This window comes from Stegostoma tigrinum, chromosome 1, assembly GCF_030684315.1.
Source record: "Stegostoma tigrinum isolate sSteTig4 chromosome 1, sSteTig4.hap1, whole genome shotgun sequence".
NCBI classification, from domain to species: Eukaryota; Metazoa; Chordata; class Chondrichthyes; order Orectolobiformes; family Stegostomatidae; genus Stegostoma; species Stegostoma tigrinum.
The window spans coordinates 47,896,291-47,907,691 of NC_081354.1; the positions used below are offsets into that span (position 1 = coordinate 47,896,291).

Genomic DNA, 11,401 nt, shown 5'->3' on the forward strand with positions numbered 1-11,401 from the left:
GGCAACTTTCAAGGATCTGTGTACATGGACACCAAGATCTCTCTGCTCATCTACACTACTAAGAATCTTACCATTAGCCCTGTACTTTGCCTTCCGGTTACTCCTACCAAAGTGCATCACCTCACACTTGTCTGCATTAAACTCCATTTGCCACCTCTCAGCCCAGCTCTGCAGCTTATCTGTGTTTCTCTGCAACCTACAGCATCCTTCGTCACTATCCACAACTCCACCGACCTTAGTGTCGTCTGCAAATGTACTAACCCATTCTTCTACGCCCTCATCCAGGTCATTTATAAAAATGACAAACAGCAGTGGACCCAACACCGACCCTTGCGGTACACCACGAGTAACTGGTCTCCAGGATGAACATTTCCCATCAACTACCACCCTTTGTCTTCTTTCAGCAAGCCAATTTCCGATCCAAACTGCTATATCTCCCACAATTCCATTCCTCTGCATTTTGTACAATAGCCTACTGTGGGGAACCTTATCGAACGCCTTGCTGAAATCCATATTCACCACATCAACCGGTTTACTCTCATGTACCTGTTTGGTCACCTTCTCAAAGAACTCAATAAGGTTTGTGAGGCACGACCTTCCCTTCACAAAACCGTGCTGACTATCCCTAATCAATTTATTCTTTTCCAAATGATTATAAATCCTGTCCCTTATAACCTTTTCCAACACTTTACCAACAACTGAGGTAAGGCTCACTGGTCTATAATTACCAGGGTTGTCTCTACTCCCCTTCTTGAACAGGGGAACCACATTTGCTATCCTCCAGTCATCTGGCACTATTCCTGCAGACAATGACGAGTTAAAGATCAATGCCAAAGGCTCGGCAGTCTTCTCCATGGCTTCCCAGAGGATCCTAGGTTCTCCCTGACTTGCCAAACCCTGTCAAAACTTGGGGTCCACTGCACCCTTCGCCTTGGAGCTGCCAGACTCTCTGGGTCTAACAAATGGCCAGCAGAAAAGCACGTCCTCCAGGTACAATGGGTCACAGCATCAAACTATATAGACTACTGCAAGACCAAATGAAGCTTTCTGGAGTCTTGCTCCCCACCTCATGATGCGTAGAGATTTTCTAGGCTGAGAATATTTTCTCCTGATTTTGGCCACGTTGGAGATGGCAGTTTGAGAGGTCAAAGAAAGAATTAAATAAGGGGGAATTTCATCATTCAAAAGTTGGAAATACACCAGCAATAAAACTTTCTCATTCCTGCTCCTATTTCTGTACTATTCCATACCTCTAAAGAGGAAACACCCTGTCAGCATCTATGGTGTCACAGGCCCTCAGCATCTTATATGTTTCAATAAAAACATCTTCTGATCTTTAAAATCCAATGCATATAGGTCTAACTTGCTGAATTTCTATTCCTTTTACAATCCCTTCATCTCGGGAACCAATCTAGTGTACAGGATAAAGAAGACATAGTCTATAATAAACAATTACAGACTAATTCTGAGGAAAGATCATCGGACCCGAAGTGTTAACTCTGATTTTTTCTTCACAGATGCTGCCTGACCTGCTGAGCTTTTCCAGCAACTTCTGTTTTGGATCCTGATTTACAGCATCCGCAGTTCTTTTGGTTTTTATTTAGTCTATAACAAATGCCACGTAAATTAAGTAAAAGTAAATTCAATAGATAGGAATACCATTAATAACAACACATTAGTCAACTTTTTAAGCCTCAAAAATCCATTCAAAAACAGTAGTCAACATATACGATGCAAAACATAACCACTGGTATGCATATGGTTGTTGAAATTTTGAAATGTCATTGTCACCCAACACAAGAACTAAGTCTTAAACTCCTGCATATTTCTGCATCACAGCTTGCACTCACTGCTTGATGCCTTAACTCTAATTATAAGGTTCAGAAAACAAAACATGCATTTGTGGGATTAAAAAAAATTGAGACTAACTATTCTTTCCATTTTCAGATAAAATGGCAGCAGTATAAGACACTCCAGCCAAAGTTCCTCTTCTCGTCAGCTCCTCCTCCTTTTTCTTACACTTATTTCCTCTTGCTGCAGATTTTCTTCCCCACTCCCAACCTACCCAGCCGTTAACTTCTTAAAGTACCCTACCTGGAGGGCATGGAAAACGGAGTCTGAGTCACAGCCAGAGCAGGAGCAGAGCATGTATGGGTGAAGTCCTGGAAACAAGTCATGGCCGGAGTACACAGCATGAGGACAGCATGTGCGGGCCGATTCCCAGAAGCGAGTCGTGGCCAGAGTGGCAGCAGAGCAAGTGCTAGCCCAGTTCCGGAAGCAAGTCATGGCCAGAGCCCAGACAAGGAGCAAAGCAAGAGTGGGCCGAGTCCTGGAAGTGAGTGATGGGTGGAGTGGCAGCAGAACACCCGTGGACTGAGCTAGGAGCCAAGTTGTGGCCAGAGTGAGAGCAGAGCGAGTCCAGGCCAGCCGGGGATGTGGGTCCAGGAGAGAGGTCAACACATGGAAGCAACAAGGCCTCATGTTCTGAAGCCCAGCGGTTCTGGGCTCAGTAAAAAAAGGACTATAACTTGAGTATTTTAAAGATACATTTTATTCTCACCTTGGACTTCTTATCCTACAAATGCATGCCTTGTTTTCTGAACTTTATTGTTGCCATGCTAATCCTCTATTTTGTTATTTCAATTCGGTAATAATACTTAAAGTATCTGTACCAAGGTGCCCTGTACCTTAGATGGCAGGGAGGCAACATTACAGAGTTTATGCTGCACTCATTTGAGTGCACATGACAATAAAGTATATTCTATTGTAAGGAAAACATTTTGTAGTTAAAGAAGTGGTGAAATGCAGGTAGACATCTTCTCTCCCTTCTGTAGTCCCTCATGATTGAAGGGAACTTGCTTCCATATTAAAAATGAGCTCTCTGGTGACAAAAGACTCCAATACATGACCTACAGTCTCTGCTAGAGGTAGCACAGAATGCATGGGTGTCACTCGCTCCTTTCTCAGCTTGGAATTGGCCATGAGACTTGGGTGCATGATCTTTCTCAGATTCTTGCCCTTGTCTTTGGTGCCGTGGGCCAGGTTTCTCAAGTGTTGATGGGGCTGTTGCACTTTTCCAGTGTGGCTTTGAGGGTATGTTTTAAGTGTTTCCTTTGCCCTTCTGGAGCAGGCAGAAAACATGATAAATGTTTGAGGGCAGACAGGATGGAGAAGAACCCTTCATAATCCCTTGCATCTGACAGTGTCTAAGGCTTTAAGATTTAAGAGGTAAGGAACAAGGATCGGTACCGTCCTCTGCATTTCTCTTACAGTTGTTGGACATTGAACATTATATCCATTGTGCGCTTCTAAGGGTAGAGTGTGCATTAACAGAAAAATAACTCTATTTATTGTAAACAAGTATATTGTTTAACAACTGGTGAAAAATTTAATTAATTTACTACTAAGTTTTTGTCCTTTAAAACCCTAAGTGCGCTTACATTCATTCATAAATATCAGTGTGACACAAATGTAATTATGGGCAGAAAAGAGAGATGTAGGAAAAACAAAGTCTGACCACATAGAGTCATACAGTGATACAGCATGGAAAGAGACCCTTTGGTCCAACCAATCCATGCCGCACATAATCCCAACCCAAACTAGTCCCGCCTGCCTGCTCCTGGTGCATATCCCTTCAAACCTTTCCTATTTCTATGCTTATCCAAACATCTTAGTTATTGCTCAGTATTTTAAATTTTAGGAATGATGACATGACATCATTCATGTCATGATCTTCCACTCAATAGCCAGGTTAATTGGCTCAACCCAACTCTTTTATCGTGTTTGAATTTAAGCTTTTTTTGTGTGTTTTCACACTGAACTATTTCTTGCTTGCAGGCTTCTGATGTTTCTGAGTGCACAGCTTTCACAGATCTTTAACAGACTCCAGATGGACTAATCCACAAGCTGTCATTAGGCTACGCTGTCTTATACAGTGTCAATCGTATACAGCTAAAATGCACTCCATACAATTCTCCTGATCTTAAAGTTTAGATTAGATTAGATTAGATTCCCTACAGTGTGGAGACAGGCCCTTTGGCCCAACAAGTCCACACCGCCCCCCCGAAGCATCCCACCCAGACCCATCCCCCTATAACTCACACACCCCTGAACACTACAGGCAATTTAGCATGGCCGATCCACCTAGCCTGCACATCGTTGGACTGTGGGAGGAAACCGGAGCACTCGGAGGAAACTCACGCAGACACGGGGAGAATGTGCAAACTCCACACAGACAGTCACCCAAGGCTAGAAGCGAACCTGTGTCCCTGGCACTGTGAGGCTGCAGTGCTGACCACTGAGCCACCGTGCAACCTCAGAAAAAAAACATAACTCCTACTGGTACTATTTTAGCAAATAGCAGTTTCAAATGTATTGTGTAAAAAGGAAAATATGTGGTCCCTTATAAGTTGCCTTCTCTACTTCAAGCCAAGTTAGACTTGAGCTGAGTGGTGGCAGGTAGCATGTTGCGCAACAGAGTCAAGCACGTTTATACTGAAGACAGAGGAATGAATCTTACAGGAGCCTGAACAAAGTGGACTTTAGGAAGATTTGTGGCAGAATTGCATGAGAAGGCAGGCAAGGTCAATCCAAGTGTCAACTCACTGCACTTTTCATACAGCTGTCAAGGCAAGGTAAATTTCTTGCTAGGCACCAATGAGTAGCCAATTAAGAGGAAGCAGAGATTGTTGAATGCCTTATAAACAGTACTACTTGTCTTTTTAATATTAACTTCTTATTTGAGCAAACACGCCTAACAAACTAGACATCGAGAATTCAGCACATGGAAGGTATAACGGGTACCCGGTGACTTTGGTTTGCTGTTTGCTCCAAAGGACTTCCATATTGGATACTTTACACAAACGTCTGGGATATGCTCTATGATAAGCAGCCACATGTACCTAACATTCACTGACATTGCCATCTGACATATGCCATGCTCTAAGAACCCTCATGGCACATCTCCAATGCACTTTCAGTATGCTTCTGCATTTTGATGCTGCCCCTCGAGTTGCACCAGCAACTATCACTGTAACATAGCTGAGAACTGAATACGTTTTCCAGGACACATTCCCAGCTAATGGTCTGAACAAGGCTGCACCTCCAGCCTGTTTGCTTGTGGTCATAATACTCATTTGCTTTGAGTCTACCAGGTTGCTTGCAGCATTCCTGTCTTGCATTGCCTTTTTAGATAGTGGCCCCCAGCTAGTGATAGCATACTGACAGTATTACTTGCTATATTGTTGTGCCATTTAGCGTATACACAGTTAGGAATTTTGTCATGATTCCTGAAGTCAAGAAAGATTGCCTTTGCTCAGGGGGTCATAGAGTCATAGAGCCCTACAGCACAGAGACAGGCCCTTTGGCCCAAATGGGTCCATGCTGACCAAAATGTCCATCCACAGTGACCCCATATCCCTGCACTCAGCCCATATTCTTCTAAACCTTTCCCATCCATGTATTTATCCAAACACCTTTTAAATGTTGTTAATGTACCCACCTCAACCACATCCGCTCATTCCATGTGTACCACCCTCTGTGTAAAAAAGTCCCTCAGATTCCATTGTATTCTTTCCCCTCTTACCATAAACTGATGTCCTCTAGTCCTCAATTCCTCAACCCTTGGAAAAAGGCTGAGTGCATTCACCTTATCCATGCCTCTCATGATCTTATACACTTCTATAAGATCCCCCTCAGTCTCCTGTCTTCTAAAGAAAAGAGTCCTAGCTTGTCCAGCCTCTCCCTATTACTCAGTCCCTCGAATCCTGGTAACATGTTTGTAAATTTCTTCTTCACTCTTTCCAATTTAGTAACACCTTTCCCATAGCAAGGTGACCAAAACTGAACACAATACTTCAAGTGTGGCCTCACCAACATCCTATGCAACTGCAACATAACTTCCCAACTTCTCTACCCTCAGCCCTGACTGGTGAAGGCCAGTGCACCAAAAGCCTTCTTCAGTGCCCTGTCTACCTGTGACTCCACTTTCAGAGAACCAGGCACCTGAACTCTTAACGTCCCCCTGTTCCATTAAACTCCTTAAGGACCTAGCATTCGACATAAAACACCCACCTTGATTTGATTTACCAAAATGCAACACCTCACACTTATCTATATTAAACGTTATTTGCCATTTCTCTGCCCACTTAACCAGCTGATCAAGATCCTGCTGTGAGTTCTGATAACCTTCCTCACTGTCCATAGTACCGCCTATTTTAGTGTCATCTGCAAACTTTCTAATCATGCTTTGTGCATTCTCATCCAAATCAATGATATAGATAACAAACAATGGGCCCAGCAACGACCCTTGAGGGACACCACTCATCATAGGCCTCCAGTCTGCCAAGCATCCTTCCACTATTACTCTCTGCTTCCTACTATCAAGCCAATTGTGTATTCAGTTTGTCACTCTTCCTGGATTTAATTTAATCTTCCAGGGCAGCCTACCTTGTGCAGCCTTATCAAAGGCCTTAGTGAAATCCATGGAGACTACATCCACCAACCTGCCTTCATCAACCTTCCTGGTCACTTCATCAAAAAACTCTAATAAATTTGTGAGGCATAATCTCCCACACACAAAGCCATGTTAACTACTCCTAATCAAATCCTGTCTTTCCAAATGCATGTGCGTACCTTCTCCCTCAGAATCTTCTCAAATAACTTACCCACCATAGTTGTTAAGCTAATAAAGTGTGAAGCTGGATGAGCACAGCAGGACAAGCAGCATCTCAGGAGCACAAAAGCTGACGTTTTGGGCCTAAACCCTTCATCAGAGATGGGTCTAGGCCCGAAACGTCAGCTTTTGTGCTCCTGAGATGCTGCTTGGCCTGCTGTCTTCATCCAGCTTCACACTTTATTATCTTGGATTCTCCAGCATCTGCAGTTCCCATTATCAATGATGTTCAGCTTGCTGGTCTATAATTCCCAGGCATTTCTTTGTAGCCCTTCTTGAATAACAGCACAATATTCGCTACCCTCCCATCTTCCAGACCTTACCCGTGGCTGACGATGATGCAAATATATCTGCCAGGGCTCCCGCAATTTATTCTCTAGCATCTTGCAGGTTTCTTGGATATATCTGGTCAGGACCAGGAAATTTATCTACCTTCATACATTCTAATACTTGTAACACCTCCTCTACTGTGATATGGGCTATTCCCAAGACATTGCCACTAGCTTCCCCAAGTTCCAAAGTTTCAAGTCTTTCTCCATGGCAGAGGAGAAATATTCATTGAGGACCTCATCCATCTCCTGTGGTTCTATACATACATGTCCATTTTGGTCCTTGAGGGGTCCTATTCCCTCTCCAATTATTCATTTTCCTATAATATACTTAAAGAATCTCTTTGGATTCACCCCAAATGTTCTCAGTCAAAGCTATCTCATGCCCCCTATTTGCCCTCCTGATTTCCTCCTTCAGTAAATTTCTGTACTCCTATATATCTCCAGGGATTCCCTTGATCCCAGCTGCCTGCTCGTAAGCCATGCCTTCTTCTTTTTTCTGGTCAAAGCCTCAATATCACTTGTCATCCAGGGTTCCCTATTCCTGCCAACCTTGCCCTTCACCCTCGTTGGAACATATAGACCTTAGACTCTAACTATTACACTTTCAAAGGCCACCCACTTGCCAGTGGTTCCTTTGCCTGCAAAAAAACTACTCCAATCAATCCCTGCAAGCTCCCATCTACTTTCATCAAAATTTGCCTTGCCCCAACTTAGAACTTGAACCTGTGCACCAGTTCTGTCCTTCTCCATAACTATTTAAAAATTAATAGGACTATGGTCACTGGTCCCAAAGTGCTCCCCCACTGTTGCCTCAGTCGCCTGTCCTGCCCTACTTACCAAGAGGAGGTCGATTTTTGCCCCTTCCTGATTAGGACCTTCTCTATACTGCTTGAGGAAACTTTCCTGAACACATTTAAAAAAATTCCATCCCATCTTCGCCCTTAACACTATGGCAGTCACAGTGTGGCATAGTAAGTCAACAGCAGTCTATAATACTAGTCCAGGAGCTTAGGAAGGGTGAGTAGCCAAATGCTGGACAGTTCACCACTATCTCAACTCCTGCTACCCTGTCTGTATTCTTTCCAGCATTGGTGTTGAAGTACTAAAGAGGCTTAGCTTGATGCCCGTTGGATTTTGGGCCAGGGATTGGTTGAGCTTGGTGTAAAATTCCTCTTTGGACTCATCTCTGCAACATCCACCATGTGGGTATATGTCCTGAGCACTGTAGTGCATTGATTCTGGGCAAGGTTGAGTGAGAGTCAAGAGGCATTTGTTTATGGAGAGGCTCTGAGATTGATAAAGAGTTCATTTTTAAACACTGTCAACACAGCAGTCTTGTTCTGATTTACTTTCCAGCAGAAGGTGTAGCAACCACTGTGTTCCTTGAGCTAGCTTTGCCCTCATTGCCAGGTCTCACTTAGGGCGGTGAAGTCAATCTTGAAACAACTGAGCTCCCAAGGCCCTATAGGGAAAAAGTCACTTCAACTCCACAACTAATGAGAAAAAGGCAACAGCTACAGGGTAACGGAAAGGATAGTGCAGGATCAAACATGCAGTGCTCTCAGTTCAGAGCTTGGAGAATCAAGGGCCAAGATTTATATACTAAGTCAACACAAAAAATCCCTCATTTTTGAGACTGGAAAAATTGGATTATCTTTTAAACTGGATTTATAGATATGATGCAATTTGTAATAGTAAATTTCAACAGGTAAGTCCTAGAACACAATAGCCATCTCTAAAGCAGATGAGGAAAGCAGTAATGGGAACCTTACTCCAAGAGGTGGTTGTTATTCTACTAGACCATCTGTATGGATCAGTATCACAGCATTCCTTGACAGTGCAGGTTTGAAGCCAAAGTTGATGGTTACTTTCCTTGAAACAAACACAAAGCGCTGGAAAAACACAGCAAGTCTCTCAGCATCTGTGGAGAGAGTTACAGATTTAATGTTTCAAGTCCAGTATGACACTTTTGGAACAGTTACTTTCATTGATTCCGTGAACCCTATGCTGAAGATTCTGTAGTCCAAAATCCTAGCAAACAAACTGAAAAACAACTTTACACAAATATGTAATGAACATTGTCACAACCAAGTTCTCACAGCTTCATGCAGCACTTTATTCACCAACTCAACTGATTTTACAGTTTAATTCTGCTATTCAAATTGACGATATGCTACAATTACCAACAGCCCCTATATCAGTTCCATCTGTCTAGTACCTCATTAATAGTGTCTTGTTCATAATGGAATTGGTCAGGATAAAGCTCTGCATGCGACTCCATGCCAACAGTTAGAAGTTCAAATTTGACAGCAATGACATAGATAATAACCTTTAAATCAGGTCCACGTGGCAGCCACACTTCAAAAGATGTCAATGTTGGGGTTTTCAAAAAAATGCATTGTGATTTACGACAAGCTAAGAAACAAGATTATACCCTGATGAGAACCAAAAGAACTGTGGATGCTGTAAATCAGGAACAAAAACAAAGTTGCTGGAAAAGCTCAGCAGGTCTGGCAGTATCTGTGGAGGAGAAAAAACGGTTAACATTTCGGGTCCGGTGACCCTTCCTCAGAAGGGTTATACCCTAGTTCTCTCAAATCTATTCTACTGTTCAATAAGATGGTTGCTGTTCCAGCTTTGGTCTCAACTTCCCTTTCTCGCCTACATTTAAGAATCTGACTCATTGTTGATTTCAGATTTACAATGCCGCAGTCCACTTTGAAAAATCAGATAGTTCGCATCTTCAGAGAAAGTTTCCTCAGCCACAAAAATCAGTTCATCATTGACTTCGGGAAGCATACTTAAGAATTTCATAAAGCCAGTCGAGCTTGTAAGTTACTTGATAACTGCAAACAATTGTCAGTATTGGATTTTTAAAAATCGTTATACATATAAATATTTGCGACCTTAGTTAAGTAACTTAGCGATTCAGTGCTAAAATGGAAAAAAGGAATAGTAAAAGTTGCCAATCATAGAATTCTGAAGTGGTTTGGAAGGTGCAAAGTTGTTCGAGAGACACAAAAAAACCAAGAAGTAACGCAATTCTCACCGGTCCCGGTCGAAAGAAACAAGAGTTAGCTCAGTGTGAGGAAGGTCGGGAGAAGAGGTTTCAGGAGCTGAGCAGTAACTATTACTTTCTTCTCCACCTCCAGCCACTGTGATTCAAGACGCCGGTACTGTTTCTATGACAACGATCGCGAGCGCTCTCGGGACAGAACACGCAGTGATTACGACGACGAACTCGAACAACGGTCATAATGGTCAACACGGATAGTACGGAGCGGACAAGAAAGTGTGAAGCTGGATGAACACTGCAGGCCAAGCAGCATCTTAGGAGCACAAAAGCGGATGTTGTGTGCAATACAGTCCGAGAGCGAGTGCGACTGTGGCACAATAATGAATAGTTACATTTTTTAACAAAGAAGCCGGAACAATTCTTCATTTTAAATTCACTGAGTCAAAAAGACGAGTTCACAAACCAACAATAACGAGTAGGAGGAGGACATTCAGTAAGATAATGGCTGAACTGATTGCAACCTTAAATAAAATTTGGCTCAGTCCTGGTAGTACGAAAGAACTGCAGATCTTATAAATTAGAAACAAAAACAGAAGTTACTGGAAAAGTTCAGCGACTCTGGCAGGCAGCATTTGTGCAGAGAAATCCTCGTTAACATTTCCGGTCGAGAGACGCTCCATCAGACGATTGTTTCTGTTTGCAAAATCCTCGTACTCCCAGAACCTTTTCAGGAAGAGTTCCAAAAACACTCAGCCCCCTCAAAGAAAACAAAAAATTCCCCTGTTTAAAAAGGGAAATTCCAATTTTTAAACATTAACAGAAGAAGGAGCATACACTCCACAACCATCGTGTCAATGTACGAACATCTGATTTACAAACATACTTAATCCCAGAATCGGGGTGTAATTTTAAAGACCCGACATAGAAAAATTTCATCCCCTATTCCCAATTCCTCCGCCTCCGCCGCATCTGCTCCCACAAGACATTCCACTCCCGCACATCCCAGATGTCCAAATTCTTCAAGGGCCGCAACTTTCCCCCCACAGTGATCGAGAATGCCCTCGACCGCGTCTCCCGTATTTCCTGCAACACGTCTCTCACACCCCACCCCCGCCACAACCGCCCAAAGAGGATCCCCCTCGTTCTCACACACCACCCCACCAACCTCCGGATACAACGCATCATCCTCCGACACTTCCGCCATCTACGATCTGACCCCACCACCAAAGACATTTTTCTATCCCCACCCCTGTCTGCTTTCCGGAGAGACCACTCTCTCCGTGACTCCCTTGTTCGCTCCACACTGCCCTCCAACCCCACCACACCCGGCACCGTCCCCTGCAACCGCAGGAAATGCTACACTTGCCCCCACACCTCCCC

General features: G+C 43.4%; 1 protein-coding gene across 1 annotated transcript in view; it reads right to left on the reverse strand.

The window, feature by feature from the left end:
• ttc29 (tetratricopeptide repeat domain 29) overlaps window positions 1-11,088 on the reverse strand; it is a 482,465-nt gene extending 471,377 nt beyond the window's left edge. The window contains exon 1 of the mRNA XM_048537485.2: window positions 10,055-11,088. The gene's annotated coding sequence lies outside the window, so the exon portion shown is untranslated. The remainder of the gene's footprint in view (window positions 1-10,054) is intronic.
• Window positions 11,089-11,401: the final 313 nt, after the last annotated feature.